The sequence below is a fragment of the Pteropus alecto genome, unplaced genomic scaffold, assembly GCF_000325575.1.
Source record: "Pteropus alecto unplaced genomic scaffold, ASM32557v1 scaffold101, whole genome shotgun sequence".
Classification (NCBI taxonomy): domain Eukaryota; kingdom Metazoa; phylum Chordata; class Mammalia; order Chiroptera; family Pteropodidae; genus Pteropus; species Pteropus alecto.
Genome location: NW_006432945.1, coordinates 9,565,202 through 9,580,691, shown reverse-complemented (window position 1 = coordinate 9,580,691; position 15,490 = coordinate 9,565,202). Strand labels below are relative to the sequence as shown.

Sequence of the window (15,490 nt, the reverse complement as noted above, 5' to 3'; positions counted from 1 at the left end):
ACCCCCTGCTCAACCCTGAAGATCACACGGTTTACTCACTTCACACACACCTGTTGAGCGTGCACTTACCTGTGGCAGGTGCCCTTTGGGTGCTGGAGATACCTCAGTGCAAACAATCGACAATCCTGCCATCACTGAGTCTACCTCCTGGTGGGGTGACACGGAACATAAGTAAGTAAAAAGTATGGCATGTCGACTGCAGATAAGTGTCTGGAGAAAAACGAGGGACGGGAAAGGAATGTTGGGGAAAAGATCGTACGATTTTACTAGTTGTGGCAAATATGGGCCTCGCTGAGAAGACGATAGTAAAATAAAGATCTGAAGGAGGTAAAGGAGCAAGGCTTGAGAATAGCCAGAGAAAGAGTGGCTTAGGCAGAGGGAACGGCAGGAGCAAAGGCCCTGGGGTAGGGGCGGCTCATAGCGCCAGAGCGGACAGTACTAAGGGAAACTGGCTGGAGGTAATACAGAGAGGAGCGGGGATCATGCAGGCCCTTGTGGGCCACCTCAGAGCCTTTGTTTTTATCTTGACAGGGTATAGGCAGCTGTTGGATTGTTTCTATCAGAGAAGTGGCTTACGGCTTTATAGGATCACTTTCCCTGGGATGTGGAAGAGAGACCGAAATGGTGTTTGGCCCCTGCGGTGCGAATGTGGTGAGTTGGTCCCCAGGAGCAGGAGAGGACACCTTCCAGGCAGATATGGCGCGGGGACTTGCTCACAGCTGAGCCTGTCTGATATGACAAGCTGTTAATGCTGGGTACCTGGGAGGGAGGTCAGGTGAGGAAACAGCGAGATAAACTAACAAACGCCCTGCAGCAAAAAGAAAGGAAACTGCAGTGTGCATAATGCAATCGCATCTGTGTAAAATTGCACGCACACGTGTAAGGAGTGTGAGGTGTGTGCAGACTGGACATCGAAAGCAGGCAGTGGTTCTGTCTGGGTGGCAGGTGATCCCAACTTTTACCCCCAATACATCTCTAGATTGTTAAAAAAAATTTTATAATAAGTAGGGATTATTTATATAACCATGAAAAAAATCCAATAGAGCTATTTTCATTGTGAGAGAGTTAAACAGAGTCAGTGAGATGACTGAAGACTCCGTGGTTAGTTCTGTTAGTACAGTTTATGTTCTCAGACCCCCAGGAAACTGAACTCAAGTGTGGGATGTAGCTAACTGAATGGGGACGGTGATGACTTCTTCAGTTGGTGGAACAGCTAAGTTCACATTCGAACCTGCGGTTGCTTAGCTCCAGCAGGATTCAAGCCAGTTTGTTCTGGGTTTGGGAAGCGCATAGCTGCAGAGCACTTGTGTCTGTGCTACAGAGTTAACTATCAGCCCGTCAGCATCACTCCAAGTTCATTGCCGTTGAGAAATGTGACACTAGTAAGGGGAATGAACTGGAGATTCAGGGCCAGATCTTTCCAGGTGCCTGATTAAAAGTGAAGAAGCAATAAAGGAAGGAGCAGGTGCCACCGTCCAGAAATTCTGGGCCTGGGAGCAACACTTGCTCCCCACTCCCACACCCTTTCAAGGGAGAAATATAAAGGTCTTCAAAAAGCAGAGCGAGGAGGAGGCAGCAGCCGGGCCTTCCGATCTGACCCCCTGCTACGCTGCAGAATCCCCTCACATGAATAATTAACTCCCAATGGGCTGAGGAACCCATCTTCAGCAAGCAGAGATTTCATGAAAATTTAAAGGCTTGCGCTGAAGCCAGCTCTGCATGTTGTTTTAATGGCGGCTTAGATAGCTTTGAAAGCCCCAAGTGCCAGGATCCTTACGGAGGCCACTGTGACATCTGCCCAAGCCTTCGTGGGCCCCATTCCCTGGGGACTCTGCACAGGGGAAGGAGGCCTTAGCCCAAAGGTGAGGGTGCTCTCGATCCCTCTGCCGGATGGTGCTTGTGGGTGGGATACAGGTGTCCCCAGAGCAGTGGCCCCATGCTGTGCGTTACCAAGGCAACACCTGCTCCTCCTGGGACAAGGGAGGAAGGCAGTGCCGACAGAGCAGGATTTTGTGGGTTGACTTTCCAGAGGGATCTAGGCTAAAAATACGCCATAGCTGGCACTTGCAGGGTTTCGGGAGCCTTTGCCTTGGGGCACGCTCCCCAGCGGGTGAGGAGGGCAGGCGCGAGAAAACCCACGATGATGATGACTTTAACGCCTGTGGCTTGCAGGGGTAGGTAGGGTTGGTGTGAAGACAGATGGGGCAGCTCTTTTCCTGGCAGACACAGGGCCTGCTCGTGTGACCACGCCAGAAGTCATTAGCTTGGTCACTCTGGGCAGCCGGCTAGAACAACAAAACCGCTAGTAGCTTCTGAGGGCACCAGCCAGGTGCATGACGCTCTCGAGCCTGCCTGCCCGCCCCGAGTGGCTGCCAAGGGCTGAAGGGGCCTCCCAGGTCTCTGCCGGGCGTGGCCCGGGCCAACTCGGGCTTCGCTGACTCCGTGGTTTTCCCTCCCCTCTCCTCCCCTGCTGCTCCCGGGCTGGCAGCCTGTGCCCCTGAGGCGGCCCTCGGCTGGGTCTGCGTGCGCCAGGCAGGAGCACTTAGGTCAGCTTTGAGGTGACTGTCCCTGTAGTGCCGTGGGTGCCAGTGTGTTCCAGCACTCTGACCTCTGGGAGCCTCTGCCGGACAAGGACCTCCATGGCAGGCCGTTGAGTACAACCTCTGTGCCCTGTCCTAGGAAGGCGATGTGCAGACTTGAGACTGTGACTGAAGCACCACCTACCTGGTGACAGGACACTCCCGGGGGACTGCGTTGCAGTCAGAGGGCCCACTCCGCTCACACAGAGTTCTCCCTGGAGCCTCTGGGTTGGTGCTCCGCGAGCCTCATGTGCCAAATGATCACCAGGGCGCTTATTAAAGTGCAGGTTCTGACTCTGCAGGGCTCCCTGGGCCCGAGACTCTGCATTTCTGATAAGCTCCCAGGTGTTGCTGACATTGCATTTCTGTGGAGCAGCACCTGCCAGCAGGACGGCTCAAAGACAGTGGTTTTCAAACAGGGGACCGAATAGGAATCCCTAAGAGTCACTTTATTTTAGATTTTTTAAAATGTGTTTTTCAATTACAGTTTACTTCCAATATTATATTCATTTCAGATACACTGAATACCGATTAGACATGTCTATACCTTATGAAGGGGTCACCCCAATAAGTCTGACACCGTACATGGTTGTTATAATGTTACTGACTGTATTCCTTCCCCATGCTGTGCTTTCCATCCCTGGGACTGTTTTTATAACTGGGAATTTGTGCTTCTTAATCCCTTTTGCCTTTTTCACCCCTCCCACCAGCCCCATCCCCTCTGGAGACCATCAATTTGTTCTCTGGATCTATGAATTAGTTTCTGTTTTGTTTGTTCATTTATTTTGTTTCTTAGAGTCCACGCGTAAGTGAAATCCTATAGTATTTGTCTTTCTCTGTCTGACTTATTCACTTAGCATAATATCCTACAGGTCCATTCACATTGTTGCAAATGGCAGGATTTCATTCTTTTTTATGGCTGAGTAATATTCCATTGTATATATGTACTATATCTTCTTTATCCATTTGTCTGTCAGTTGACACTTAGGTTGTTTCCATATTTCAAGAGGCATTTTAAGACTCCAAAATCCTGAGACTCACCTGCAACCTCCTGACCTAGTCATCGTATGACAGCATCTCAGGAAGGCTAACGGGTGATGGGATGCATGACTTTGATTGGCAGCCACTGTCCTCAAGCCTTCAGGGTTTGGCTGGACATGGGCGAAAAGCCTCACCAAACCACTGCAGTTCAAACATTTCTCTATTTTTAGTAAGATTTACCCTTTGCAAACCTGGCCTACCATCGTTCATTCTTCAACAAATATTTATTAAGTCTCTTCTGTGTTTCCATAAGGGTCCATTCTTTTCCTTCTAGCTGGACAGACAGATGGCAGATGAGAGTCTGCTCCGTGCTTCCTAGGCTGCATGACTGAATTAGAGAACTCTCCAGTGGCTTGGGGCTCACTAGGTTGGTTTCCTTACAAGGTTACAGAGCTACTAATGTGTTCTTAATGAGCTGCCATTTACTTATGCAAATAGCAGGGCATAGATGCCAGGGGGATTAGGGCTTAGCGGAGAGGCCTGCCTCTGCATAGCCTCATGTTTCAACGCAGGAGCAGCTGTCCTTTCGCACCTACCCCTGCTTTTCATCTTTAATAGCTGCTGCTGTGCAGGCAGTGTGTTCGTGCATGCATAAGTGTGCATGTGTGTGCGTTTAGGGGTCTCACCAAGCCACCCTGGCATGAGGGCATCTGTACTAGCTGGAGGTCCTGGTGGGAGTCACAGACCTCCGCCTGCCCACATCTGCCTGTGTCTGGCCCCACAGGGCTCCGTGGAGACCAGTGTGCGTGGGAGGACGGGGACTGTTGAGCTGCATGATATAATGAGCTAGCGAGAGTCAAGCAGTGCTGCGAATTTCATTTTTGATTTTCAGGAAGAACTTTTAGTAAAGGTTCCCTTGTATCCTGTCAAAGGACAAAAAAAAAAAAAAAAAAAAAAAAAAAAAAAAAAAAAAAAAAAAAAAAAAAAAAAAAAAAAAAAAAAAAAAAAAAAAAAAAAAAAAAAAAAAAAAAAAAAAAAAAAATCACTGCCTTTATTTCTTTCCTCTTCTCCCAAGAAGCATCCTTATCACACAGGAGAAGATGCTGCTCTGAGTGTGAGGGTGTGAGGTCTCTGAATATGTAACGTGGTCGTGACATCGGTGCCGCCATCTTCATGGGCACAGAGGCGCATCTTGCAGGGGCTGCTGACGTTTGGTTTCACGGGCATTGTCTAAAGAGCCGAATCGTCCTCTCTCCTCACTTCCAAGAGCTCTGGGACGCCTGCCTTCCCTGGCATCTCATCAGCACAGCTGTGCTCCCACTCTCCTGCAGAAACTGGCTGGTGCTACCTCAGATGTCTCTGTGCTCACTGCTAGGAACAGGCTCTCCCTACCTAGCCGGCCTGCCCTGTAACCTGTGGGAACTGCCTGCTGCTGAAGACTCACCGATGCTGCCAGGTGAGGCTCTTCCCATCACTTCCTACAGATGCCACACTTGTAACACAGCCTTCCTGTCCCCACGTCCCAGGCCTCTCCAGGCCCTGACCCAGCCTCTTCTCTCTCTGTGGCTGAGGGACTTCTCTGCTGTGAACCGGGTAGCTTCTTCTGGGAATCTAGCCCAGCAGGAGGCGTTGAACACCAAGATGTCAGGAACAATGAGGACATTTTTGGTCTGTGCCTGTTCTCGCTGGCTCAGGAGCTGGCCCCTCTCATCAAAAGTGTGTGTCTTACGTGGGGTGAGCTGACACCTGCTTCTCCAGCGGAGAGAAGGCTGTGTGGCAGTGTGGGTTTCAGTCCTGGCTCTCACTTAAGAGTCATGAGAATAAATCACCTTGTCTCACGGGGCTCTGCCAACGGGGAGGTTGGTCTGGCCTTATCTGGTCCTCACAGATTTAAAAAAGCAGAAAAACAAGAACAAAACAAATAACATTAAGAAGTCAGAGGTTTCATATAAAAGTATGGATTTCGTAGAAAAGTATATAGATTTCTTCCTTCTCTAGAAAAATGAACGTATTTGGCAGCGTCACTGCCCCCTGGCAGCAGGTGGCTGGAGCTGGCAACCGCTGCCCCTTCTCTGTGGCTCTGCTCTGTGGTGCAGTCCACCTCCAGGCCCCTTTCTGACACCAGGCCCGTTCACTCAGTTGCTTCATGGATTTGGTCCTCTAAGCACGTGTGTTAATTTCTTGGAGCTGCCACAAAAAAATGACTACGAACTGAGTGGCTTAGAACAACAGAAATTTATTCTCTCGCGTTCTGGAGCCGGAAGTCTGAAATCAAGGTTCTGGCAGGGCCATGCTCCTTCTGAAAGCTCTCGGGGAGGATCCTTCTTCGTTTCTTCTAGCTTCTGGTGGTTGCTGGCAGTCCTTGGTGCTCCTTGGCACGTAGCTGCATCACTCCAATCTGCCTTCATGGTCACGTGGCTTCATCTCCCTGTGTGCTTCTTTACAAGGGCACTAGTTGTTGGATTAGACCCACACATTGTAACTTGATTACATATGCAAACACCTTGTTTCCAAGTGAGGTCATGTTCTGAGGTTGCCAGTGGACATGAATTTTGGGCGGACACCGTCCAACCCAGCGTAGCATGTGGGATGGCAGCCTCAGGATGCTCTGGCTTCAGGTCCTCTGACTTGCTGTCTTCAGTTTTCTTCTGGCTAACCTCTCTGGATGTGAAGAGGTGGCATCACAGTCTTCTGGTCTTGGTTTGGCTACTTGACGGGCCACCTTGGGTCACTGCGCTTCTGTTTTGTTTCCATGTGTCACCGAATGACAACAGAAGCTGCCCTAGGCTGCGGTGGGCGCGTGCTGGAAATGGAACACGCTTTTTTGGCTGGGTTAGATGCAGCCCTCGGCAGCACTGTCTCTGAGCAGCCCCCGCTCGGACTTGCCCCGGAGGTCAGTTGTCCTTCCTCTGCTCCACACGGTCTTACCTTCATTCTAGCGCTTAACTACCGAATTGCAATGAAGCGTCTACAGAACTGTTTCCCTCCTAGACGCTGAGCTCTGTGAGGTCAAAGACTATGCTTTCATCCCAACATTCAGCCAGGAGCATGGTGGGCCTTTAGTTAGTGAAGTGATGCTTTATGGAGCTCTACCAACTCTGTAATCAGGTTGGAGTCCCCACCCTGCCTCCCCCTTCACGCCGCTGTGGGCCCAACGCTGCTCTTTTACTTTCTTGATGCTCCCGCTCATGACTCTTCCATGGTCTACCCACCATTCATTGCGCAGACAATTGAGAAGAGATGGAGGCCTGGGCGTCTCCCCTGCAAGCCCTTCCCACGGCTAGGTCTGTTGTTGGACTTCCCTTCCCCCAACCTTCAATCCTGTCGATCAGAACAGGCAGGGGCCCGATCACGCCGGGTCTTGTTGGCGTGTTAGAGATTTGGTGCAGTGGGAACTGTGGAAGCATTTTAGGCAGGGGGGTGGCAGATCGTGGGCTCCCTCTGGCTGCAGTGTGGAGGACAGGTTGGCGGGAGCTGGAGGGAAGTGGGAACAGCGGCAGGAAGCTGTTGGGATCATCTCAAGCAAAACTTAATGATCGCTTGGAGTGAGGTGGAGGGAGTGAGGTGCGGTCAAGGGAGTGGAATTGGACGGTACTGAGGAGGTCGGATGGACTTGGCGGCGGACTGGATTTGGGAGCTGAGGGAGAGGGAGAGGGAGGTGTCAAAGATGACTGGAGCCTTCTGGTTTATAAAATTGGATGGTGGCATTTGCCGTGGTGAAGAACAGTGGGTGGGAGCCAGGTTTGGGGGGAGAGCACTGAGGACTCAGCTGGGGACACGATCGTACCTATTTCCTGGGACAAACAGGAAGGACACAGCTCATGAAAAACCTCAGGCTCTTTAGAGAAGCATCCGTGGTTAGATCGGAGGCAAGTCTCTGCAGTCTCTATCCCCTCCCCTTGAGTCCACGCTGACACTTGCAGGAAATGCTCACTGGAAAATGCTCGCTAGGGGCACTAACTGATCTAGCCGGGTAACAGTACCTTGTGGACATTAAAAATATGATGCCCTTGTGTCCCGAAAGAGCTAAGTGTCCTTCCCATAAGGAGCTGCTCCCCTAGTCCTCATTACAGCCAGTGGGCGGGAAGCAATGGACCTCACAGCTGGGCTTCAGCCCCTCGTAAGCTCTGTGAACTTGGGAGATCACGTGACTCTTTCGAGCCTCTACCTTGGGTGGGGAGGACCAGATAAGATGATGTGGCCGAAAGGGCTTTGGAAAGTTGACTGCTGCGGGGAAACGCACCGTGCTTTATCGTCACTGTGGCTGCAGCTTCCTCGGGGCGCCCTCTGCTGTCCCTTGCCGATAAGGAGGAGGAGATTTGTGTCAGCCGGTACCCCATCACTTGGCGGGTTCGGCTGTCAGCATGGCCCTTATCTGTGGCCCCCGCAGCCAGATTTTTATTACACGTGACACTGTTCTTACGCAAGTATTTTGCAAATTCAGTTCCTTGAGACGTTGTGCCAAATTCTTCGGCAAGACTGAAGTCTTCCACATCTGCTCTGTTCCTTTTAGTCACTAATTTTGGTGATTTGATTATAGAGAAAATTCTCTCTGTTGCAGCTTTTCTGCTCTGGCCCAGGAAACTGGTTCTGCCTATGGTGCCATTTCCCCTCCTTCTGAACAGGTTGCTTTTACTTCCTGTCTTATTCCTGAGTTTGGAAAAACACAGCACTGACGTGAGCTGCAGTGCAAACTGCTTCCAGTTTTTTGTAGAGCAGGGCAGGGAGTAAACAAGTAAATGCATTTATAAATATATACATACTTTGGGCAGCTGCTTCTGGAAAGGGTCAATATCTGCATGTGTTTTCTTCCCCAGCCTCCCAACCCCCCAAAAAAGAGACAGGCAGAACGTTACAGATGACATCCCTTATTGGCACTGGGAGCCCAGCCCAGCTGTTTGAGCTGTGGAACTGTGGGCAGGTCTTTGATTTCTCCACTTGTAAAATGAAGTCATCTAACTTGACCTTACTGGCTCAGAAGGTCATTCATCCATCTAACAAAAACTGTGCTAGGTGTTAGAGATATAGCCATGAACAAACGAGACACAAACTCCTGGCTCTTAGAAAACTGCATCCTAGTGCTGCGGTTGGATTGCTCATTCATTCAGGAAATAGCCCCGCTATGTGTCAGGCACTGTGCGGGGGGCTCCAAGGAAACAGTGGTGGGCCATGCAGAAGTGGACGCTGCTTCGGGGGAAGAAGGGATAACAATCAAAGGTCTTTATCGTATTATGATGGATGAAGGACAGGATGCTAGGATGCTAGGGAGGCACAGAGTGTCTGAGAGCCAGGGAAGGTCTCCTGAGAGGAAGGAGGAGGGAGCGGGGAAGGAGGGGCGTCTGGGCCGGAGAGAGCCTGTGAGAAGCCGTGAGGGACTGGGAAAGGTCAGAGGCGCTGGAGCTGGGCAAGTGAAAGGCAGTCGAGTAGGAGGAGGCTGGAAGTCGAGGCCGGGGACAGTTCCCCCGAGCCTGATAGGCCCAGGGCCTCTGGCATCCCTCAGGGAGTGTGGTCCCCTGAGGGGCAGACTCCAGTGCCTCTCAAGTTCAGGGTCTTCTTCACCCCGAGCAGCTCCCTCTTGGTTCACACTCAGGGTCTCGGTGTCTCCTGGGCTGTTGGGACACCTTTTACGTTCGGTCTCCCTGATAAGCTGCTCACCCCTAATTTCTTTCTTTTAAACATTTTTTTTTTCCTGAAGAGATGTTTATAGGATCGAAGCATCTGAAGCATTTGGCAGTATAAAGAAGGCTTTTTATAAATATATAGTCTTCTCTTTTCCAGTAAGTTTGTTTCTTTTTTCTGCACATTTTCTTTGGAAGCCTTGCTGAGGGTTCGTCTGGGACCTTCACTTTGGTGACAAGGCCATGTGGGAGCTGGGAGAGACTCCTCACGAACAAAGTGCCAACACCAAGAAGGACCCACAGACATTTCCTTTGACTTTTGAATGAAGAGTCAGTGCTGAACTCTGACAAGTCTGCACTCATTGAAAAGTAAAACACATAGCTTTCCACTCCAGTGACGTCCCCATGGCCGTCCGGCCTTCTGAGCCCGGCCAGGCCGGCCACCTGGGGGCTCCTCCAGCAAACACTCCGTGTCCCCTCCCCCCCTGGGGCCTTTGCACGCACTGTGCCTGCCCCCAGAGCACATTCCCTCTCCTCTGGGTGCCTCGTTTGCCTGGCTTCCCCTTACTCATCCTTCTCGGCTTGCTTTACACATCACTTCTGCAGAGAAGTCTGCGTGGGCCCACCCACGCGAGGCTGGGGCCGCTCACATGCTGCTCAGCGCCCTATTCTCTTCCTGTATACACTCACATTAGCTCGTTGCTATACATTAGTGATGTAATTTGATCGGTGCCTGTCTCCACATTAGACACTAAGTTCTTTGAGAGCAAGATCTGTATCTGTCTGAGACATCGTTGTATCTTCACTATGGGGCCAGATGCCATCGTTGTATCTTCACTATGGGGCCAGTACATAGTAAGTGCTCCGTGAGCATTTATTGGATGAACAAACTACCGTGAGCCACAGTTTCCTACTCTTTCTGGGTGTATCGTTGCCGTGAGGGGCCTCAGGTAGGCAGAACCACATGCTCCTTTGGTAGCTTACTGGCTCATGCCTTTGTTAAATTTTGGCTGTAGGTGGCTCAGTACCCCAGGAACAAGGCCAGACATTCGGGCAAAGAGCTGAGTATTTAACACTGATGTGGCTGAGATTCTCATCCAATATCCATGTGCTCCCTACATATGCTGGCCTCCCTTGTAATGACCCTAGGGCCATGTGTCTGGTTATTTCCCATGGACCATGACGGAAGTGATGAGAGCCATTTCTACATGGAGGCCGTTAAGATGCATATGCTTTTTTTCATCTCTCTCTTCTCTTCCCTTGAAGGCCATGTGTCTACAGGACAGAGGCGCAGGATAGAGAAGGGTCTCCTGACATGTACCACACATCTTGTGAACGAGAAATAAATCTTTGTTATACTAAGCCTCCAAGACTAAGATGAATCTTATTAAGATTGCGGGATTTATTTGTTATTGTGGCATGTCATAGACCGTCCAGACTGATATTCTTTCTCCATATTAAAGCTTTTGCATGAATCAGTTTTCTCAAAAGCAAAATACTTATTTCCTTCTTACCTGTTAACCAGATGGCTTCAGACTTTCTGCAGTTTTGTATTAAGAATTCCAGGCTTCTCACCAGTGAGTTCCAGGTACCACAGCTCCTGCCAGCACTTGGTCGTACTGGTCTCTTGATACAGTTTCCTTCCCCTTTGCCAAGAACAATGTTTCATGTTAAGTGAATGTCTTCCAGGCCCTGGTGGCATTTCTGACAGCTCATGGAAGATGAGTCCTGCTTGGAAGATTCCTGGGTGTCTTGTCCACCCTTCATTCTAACCTCTGCTAGGTGGGCTGGGGTGGGGAGGATGTCAGCTCTCAGGCTCAGATCTCCTCCCATTATTCAGCAGGCTCGGAATCGAAGGGCTCAGACCATGAGCAGATAACAACAACTATAAATGAAACCAGCCACACCCGTCATCGATAGGGTAGGGAGGCTCTTCTCTGTGGTGACTCTTGAGTCTGGCTCCTTCTTTCTCTTTGCCCCTTTGAGAGCCCTTGGGGAGGTGTCAGGGACCTGATGAGGGGGAAGAGGCTTCTGCTGTCAAATGACGGATCCTATTAGTGCTGAAGGCAGCCTCTTGCTAGCCTCAGGGTCTGATTAACTGGTTGACCTTGGAGAAACCACTCCAATTTCCTCATCTGTGAAAGGAAAGTGAGCGAGTAGGGGTGGGTGGTGTAGCATTTGGTAGTTTTCAAAACCACTGACCCTCAGGGATCATAGGGGTAGATAATAGGGACATAGGACCCTGGCTCTTTTTCATCAGAAAAGCCTTGCTTTGTTTATTTCACTCGAGTGGGGCGGGTTGGGGGGGATACTCTATTGATACATTAATGGATCTATTATTTCATGTCTTGTTCTGGCTGTCGTGAGAGACTCCAGAGACTGAGCTGAGTGTTTTCCTCCCATCATCTTAGGAAGGAGTCGAACTTCCCCATGTGGAGCTCTTAGGGGTTTGCTGGTAGCATTTAAGTTTTGGGACAAGAAAGTCATGCACAGGGAGGTCCACTTCCCCCCACCCCCAACCTCGATTTTGTTTGGAGGTGTGTAGCGCCAGAGGAGTGGAGACAGAGTCTGGGGTCGGAGTGGGTCTTCCTGGGAGAGGGGAGCTGGCAGGCGGCAGTGAGTGTCGAGGCCGGTGTGGTCACGCACATGTCGGTGAATGGAGTCTGGGAAGGGTGTTTCTGAGTCTTCCTGAACAGCAAGGGCCCGGAGGTAGGAGAGGCTGGGGAGGGGAGTCTCCTTTTTGTAAGGAGCAACAGGAGGTGAGGGGGTGAGGGGCAGAGCCCCCTCCCCAGGGACCGGTGGGATGCGATGGGGGAGGGGGTGCTCCAGCGGCTGGCCGTTCTTGATACCGGACTGCAGAGGAGCAGAGGCTTGGTGCTGGATTTAATGCACCTTAGGAGAATAGTGTGAGCGACGTGGGGGACCCTTTGCTCTGCTCGTTTGCCTTCCAGATGAGAGTTCTTTTGGAGAAAAGGAGACTAAACTGAATGACTTCTGAGGTGCTTTCTGGAGCAGACAGTCTATGACAACTGTAGTTTTAATGGTGATGTAAGGGTAGTGTCCCCAGCTGGGGGAAATCTTACAGTCCCTGCCCCCCACCCACACAGCCCCTAGCTCTGCTCTGCACCGGGGGCACAGTTGTGGATGCCGTAGAGTTTCAGCCTTGGTTGGGGAGTCAAAAAAGGACCCCGTGATTTGGAGCCCAGGTCACAGAGCACACTTGGGACTTTGGGAGCGGCAGAGCCTGATGCATGATGGGAGCACCTGGATCCCACCCTGCTTGAACCGGTGCTGACCTGCTGATAACTGGAAGCACTCAGCGCATTCATGCGTTAGACCTGCTGGGTCGGCTGAACTCTCAAGCTTTGTCACCGCCCCTGCAAATGAGAGGAGCCACTAGCCCCACCGAGGGGCTCAGCTGGGGTTCACATGAGGGTCATACAGACAACAGTGGTCACCCAAGTGCATAAATGAGCTGGAGGTGTTCACGTGCCTGGCCACATCGGTAACTGTCCTCCCTGTTGCACTGGCCGGCGGGGGCCTTGCCAGGGGCCCACTCTGCAAACTTGTCAGCTCCTCTGTTCTCTCAGACTTGAATTCAAGCTCTTCTTGTCTGCTTGTGCTCAGGGGCAGATTTACGTGAAAGGTATGAGGCGGGGCTCCAGGCCCAGGAGGCAGTGGGAGCTGAGGGCTATAAGTGCGGAGGGGACCAGCTAGGTACACATTTCTGATAAATTGCCTGAAGACCCCAGCCTGGCTGGCTGGGCACTTGGCTCCTTCTCCCCTCTGCTCTGGTCCCTGTCTAGATAATCATTCTCGCCCTTCCCCCTGGATTGGTCCAGCAGGTCTGAGCAGGGCAGTGGGAGCTGGTGAGCATGAGATGCTGCTCATATGGCTGGGAGACCCTGTACTGCCCCGCACAGCCCCATCTTTTCCTGAGGCCGCCAGGTGTGAGTACCGCCACTCCGCGAGGCAGACCGGAAGGATTTGGTGGCTCATCATCTAAAGGAGGTGGTGGTCACTTAGAGAGATGAGTCCAGATGAGGTTTTAAAAGATGCTATTGTCTGAGGTGACAGGGAATAGCTGATTTTGGGACCCGGGGTCTCACTTGGGGGTCGATAGATAAAAGAATGCTTTAGTAGCTAGAGAAAGGGAAATGAGCTTCTGAGGCTTTTTCCAGCTGCTCAGCCATAATAGCATCCAGGAGCTGACCTTTAATGTGGTGTGTGAGGCCAGCCTGCTGGGAAAGACCAGAAGAATCAAGCCGAGAGATGCTGATGGAAAGTCTAAACCAGCCAAAGGTGGAGCAGCCAGGCAGCTGGGAAATCAAAAATATGGGACCAGAGGGATCTCATGGAGGCCGGAAATAGGGGGAGCCGCAGGACCCCCCTAGTTGTGAGGGCCGAAGGACCAGCAGTGTTTGGAGAGGGGATTGGAAATGTCGCTGCCACCACAGAGCAGGGCGGGTGGTGATGCTGGAGCTGCGGGTGGCGGGTGTCCCACCACTTCAGAGGACATTTAGTGGCACTTGGCGAAGCCTGTTTCATGGGAACAGCCTATTTCGCGTCTGTGAGGAACATATCGTCATCTCCATTTCTTGGATATGAGAACTGGCCCCGGAGAGGTTGAATGAGCTCCAGAGGCCCTGGCTGGTTAGTGACAGGACCAGGGTTGGAAGCTGGGTTTTCTGATGCTGGGGTCCAGGCTGGGCCCTCTCCACTAAGCCACAGAGGTGTTTCGTGAGCTTTGTGGCCCCCACAGGGGTTATGCCCACCCTCACTTTCTAGATCCTCCTCCTCCTCTGTTCCAATAAAGTCAGGCGCCGAGAGCCGTCAGAGGGCCTAGGCCCGTGCAGGTTCTGCCGCCTTGTTCCATCGGTCTGTGAGGTGACCCTTCTCACCCTGGACTCAGCCCCCCAGGAGGCCTGGAGACTGTGGCATTTGGGGCAGAACAAGACAACAGATTCTGGAGTCCAGAGTACTCTCCGGGGCTGTACCGTCAGGAGAGCCTGACCCTACGGAGACCTCCTCTGCGTTCTGGATGGACTGTTGGCCAAGAGAGGCCGCAGTAGGTTACCTCGATGCCCTGTTCTTCCCTCTCTCCTTATCCATGCCCTTCGCCATGTGACTTTGTGGATTTCATGTCCTTATTTCTTGAGTCTGGGATTCATCACGTGACTTGCTTTGGCAATAGAATAAGGTGAAAGTGACAGTGCACGGTTTCCAGCCTGGACCTCAAGAGACCTTGCGCGTTTCCACTTGCCCTCTTGCTCTGTCCCTGGGAAGGACATGCCCGGGCCAGGCTGCTGGTCGATGAGAGGAGGGGGAGGAGAGACACGTGGAGCAGCGCTGCCCAGTGGAGGTGCCTGGCCCGGCAGCCCAGAGGGAACCCCCAGCAGGTCTACACATGCCTGAGGAGCCAGCCTACACTGTACAGCATGTGAGCTGTAACAGTTTTATTCCGTATGCCACTGGGGTTTTGTGGCTGGTAAGCAGCAGTCCGTTGACAGCAGCTAACAGATACAAAGACACTCTAAGAGTTCGTGAAGTACCAGCGCTCTGGAAGACTAGTTAGTGACACGAATTAACATTTGTAAAGGGTTTAGGACAGTGCTTGGAATATAGGTATGTTATATAGATGCTTGATTCATAAAGAGTGTGAAGCTTGACATCTCAAGTGATGTTTCCTCACCTCGTGAAGTTCTTTCTCAACTCTTGGAATGGCCTTGTACCAGGTGTGAATGGACCTGAAGGGCTGCTGACCCAAGGTCACACCTTCTTTGTGAATGAAGGAAAGAGGGACCCCAGCAAGCCTTCCTAGGAAAACTTCAGTGGTTACCTGAGCCAGGCTGCCTGGGCCCCAGAAGCCCAGTTTCTGCAGACAGGAAGTGGCACTGAGCTTTTAAAGGTCCTTGGGAGATTTGGATATCTAACTAGCTGTGGAACTCACTGGTTATCTTCATTTGTCTTTTCTGCCTGTGTTTAATTTTGACTTTGGTCTGTGGCGAGTGAGTGTGCTTGCGTGTGAGGCGATCCTTTGTCATCTACCCGCTCTGACTGGTATGGTTGTGGGCTCATTCCATTGTCAGGTCAATGAATAAAGCTTATTATTTTTTTCTGTGCTTCTGTCAAGACATAGAGCTTTCTCGGTGTCTCTCCTCTATGTCTGTCTGTCTGTCTGTCTCTCTCCTTCTCTGTCTCTCTCTCTCTCTCTCTCTCTCTCTCTCTCTCTCTCTCTACCATCATGGAATCAATAACCTTGGCAATCCTTAAAAACAGTTATCAGACCAGGTCTCCCATTCTTCTGCTTGA

The 15,490-nt window shown here is 51.4% G+C and overlaps 1 long non-coding RNA gene across 1 annotated transcript in view; it reads left to right on the top strand.

The window, feature by feature from the left end:
- The first annotated feature begins 537 nt into the window (after positions 1–537).
- The window catches only part of LOC112476450, a 20,601-nt gene continuing 5,648 nt past the window's right edge, over positions 538–15,490 (top strand). The window contains exon 1 of the long non-coding RNA XR_003045112.1: positions 538–651. This is a non-coding gene — a long non-coding RNA (uncharacterized LOC112476450). The remainder of the gene's footprint in view (positions 652–15,490) is intronic.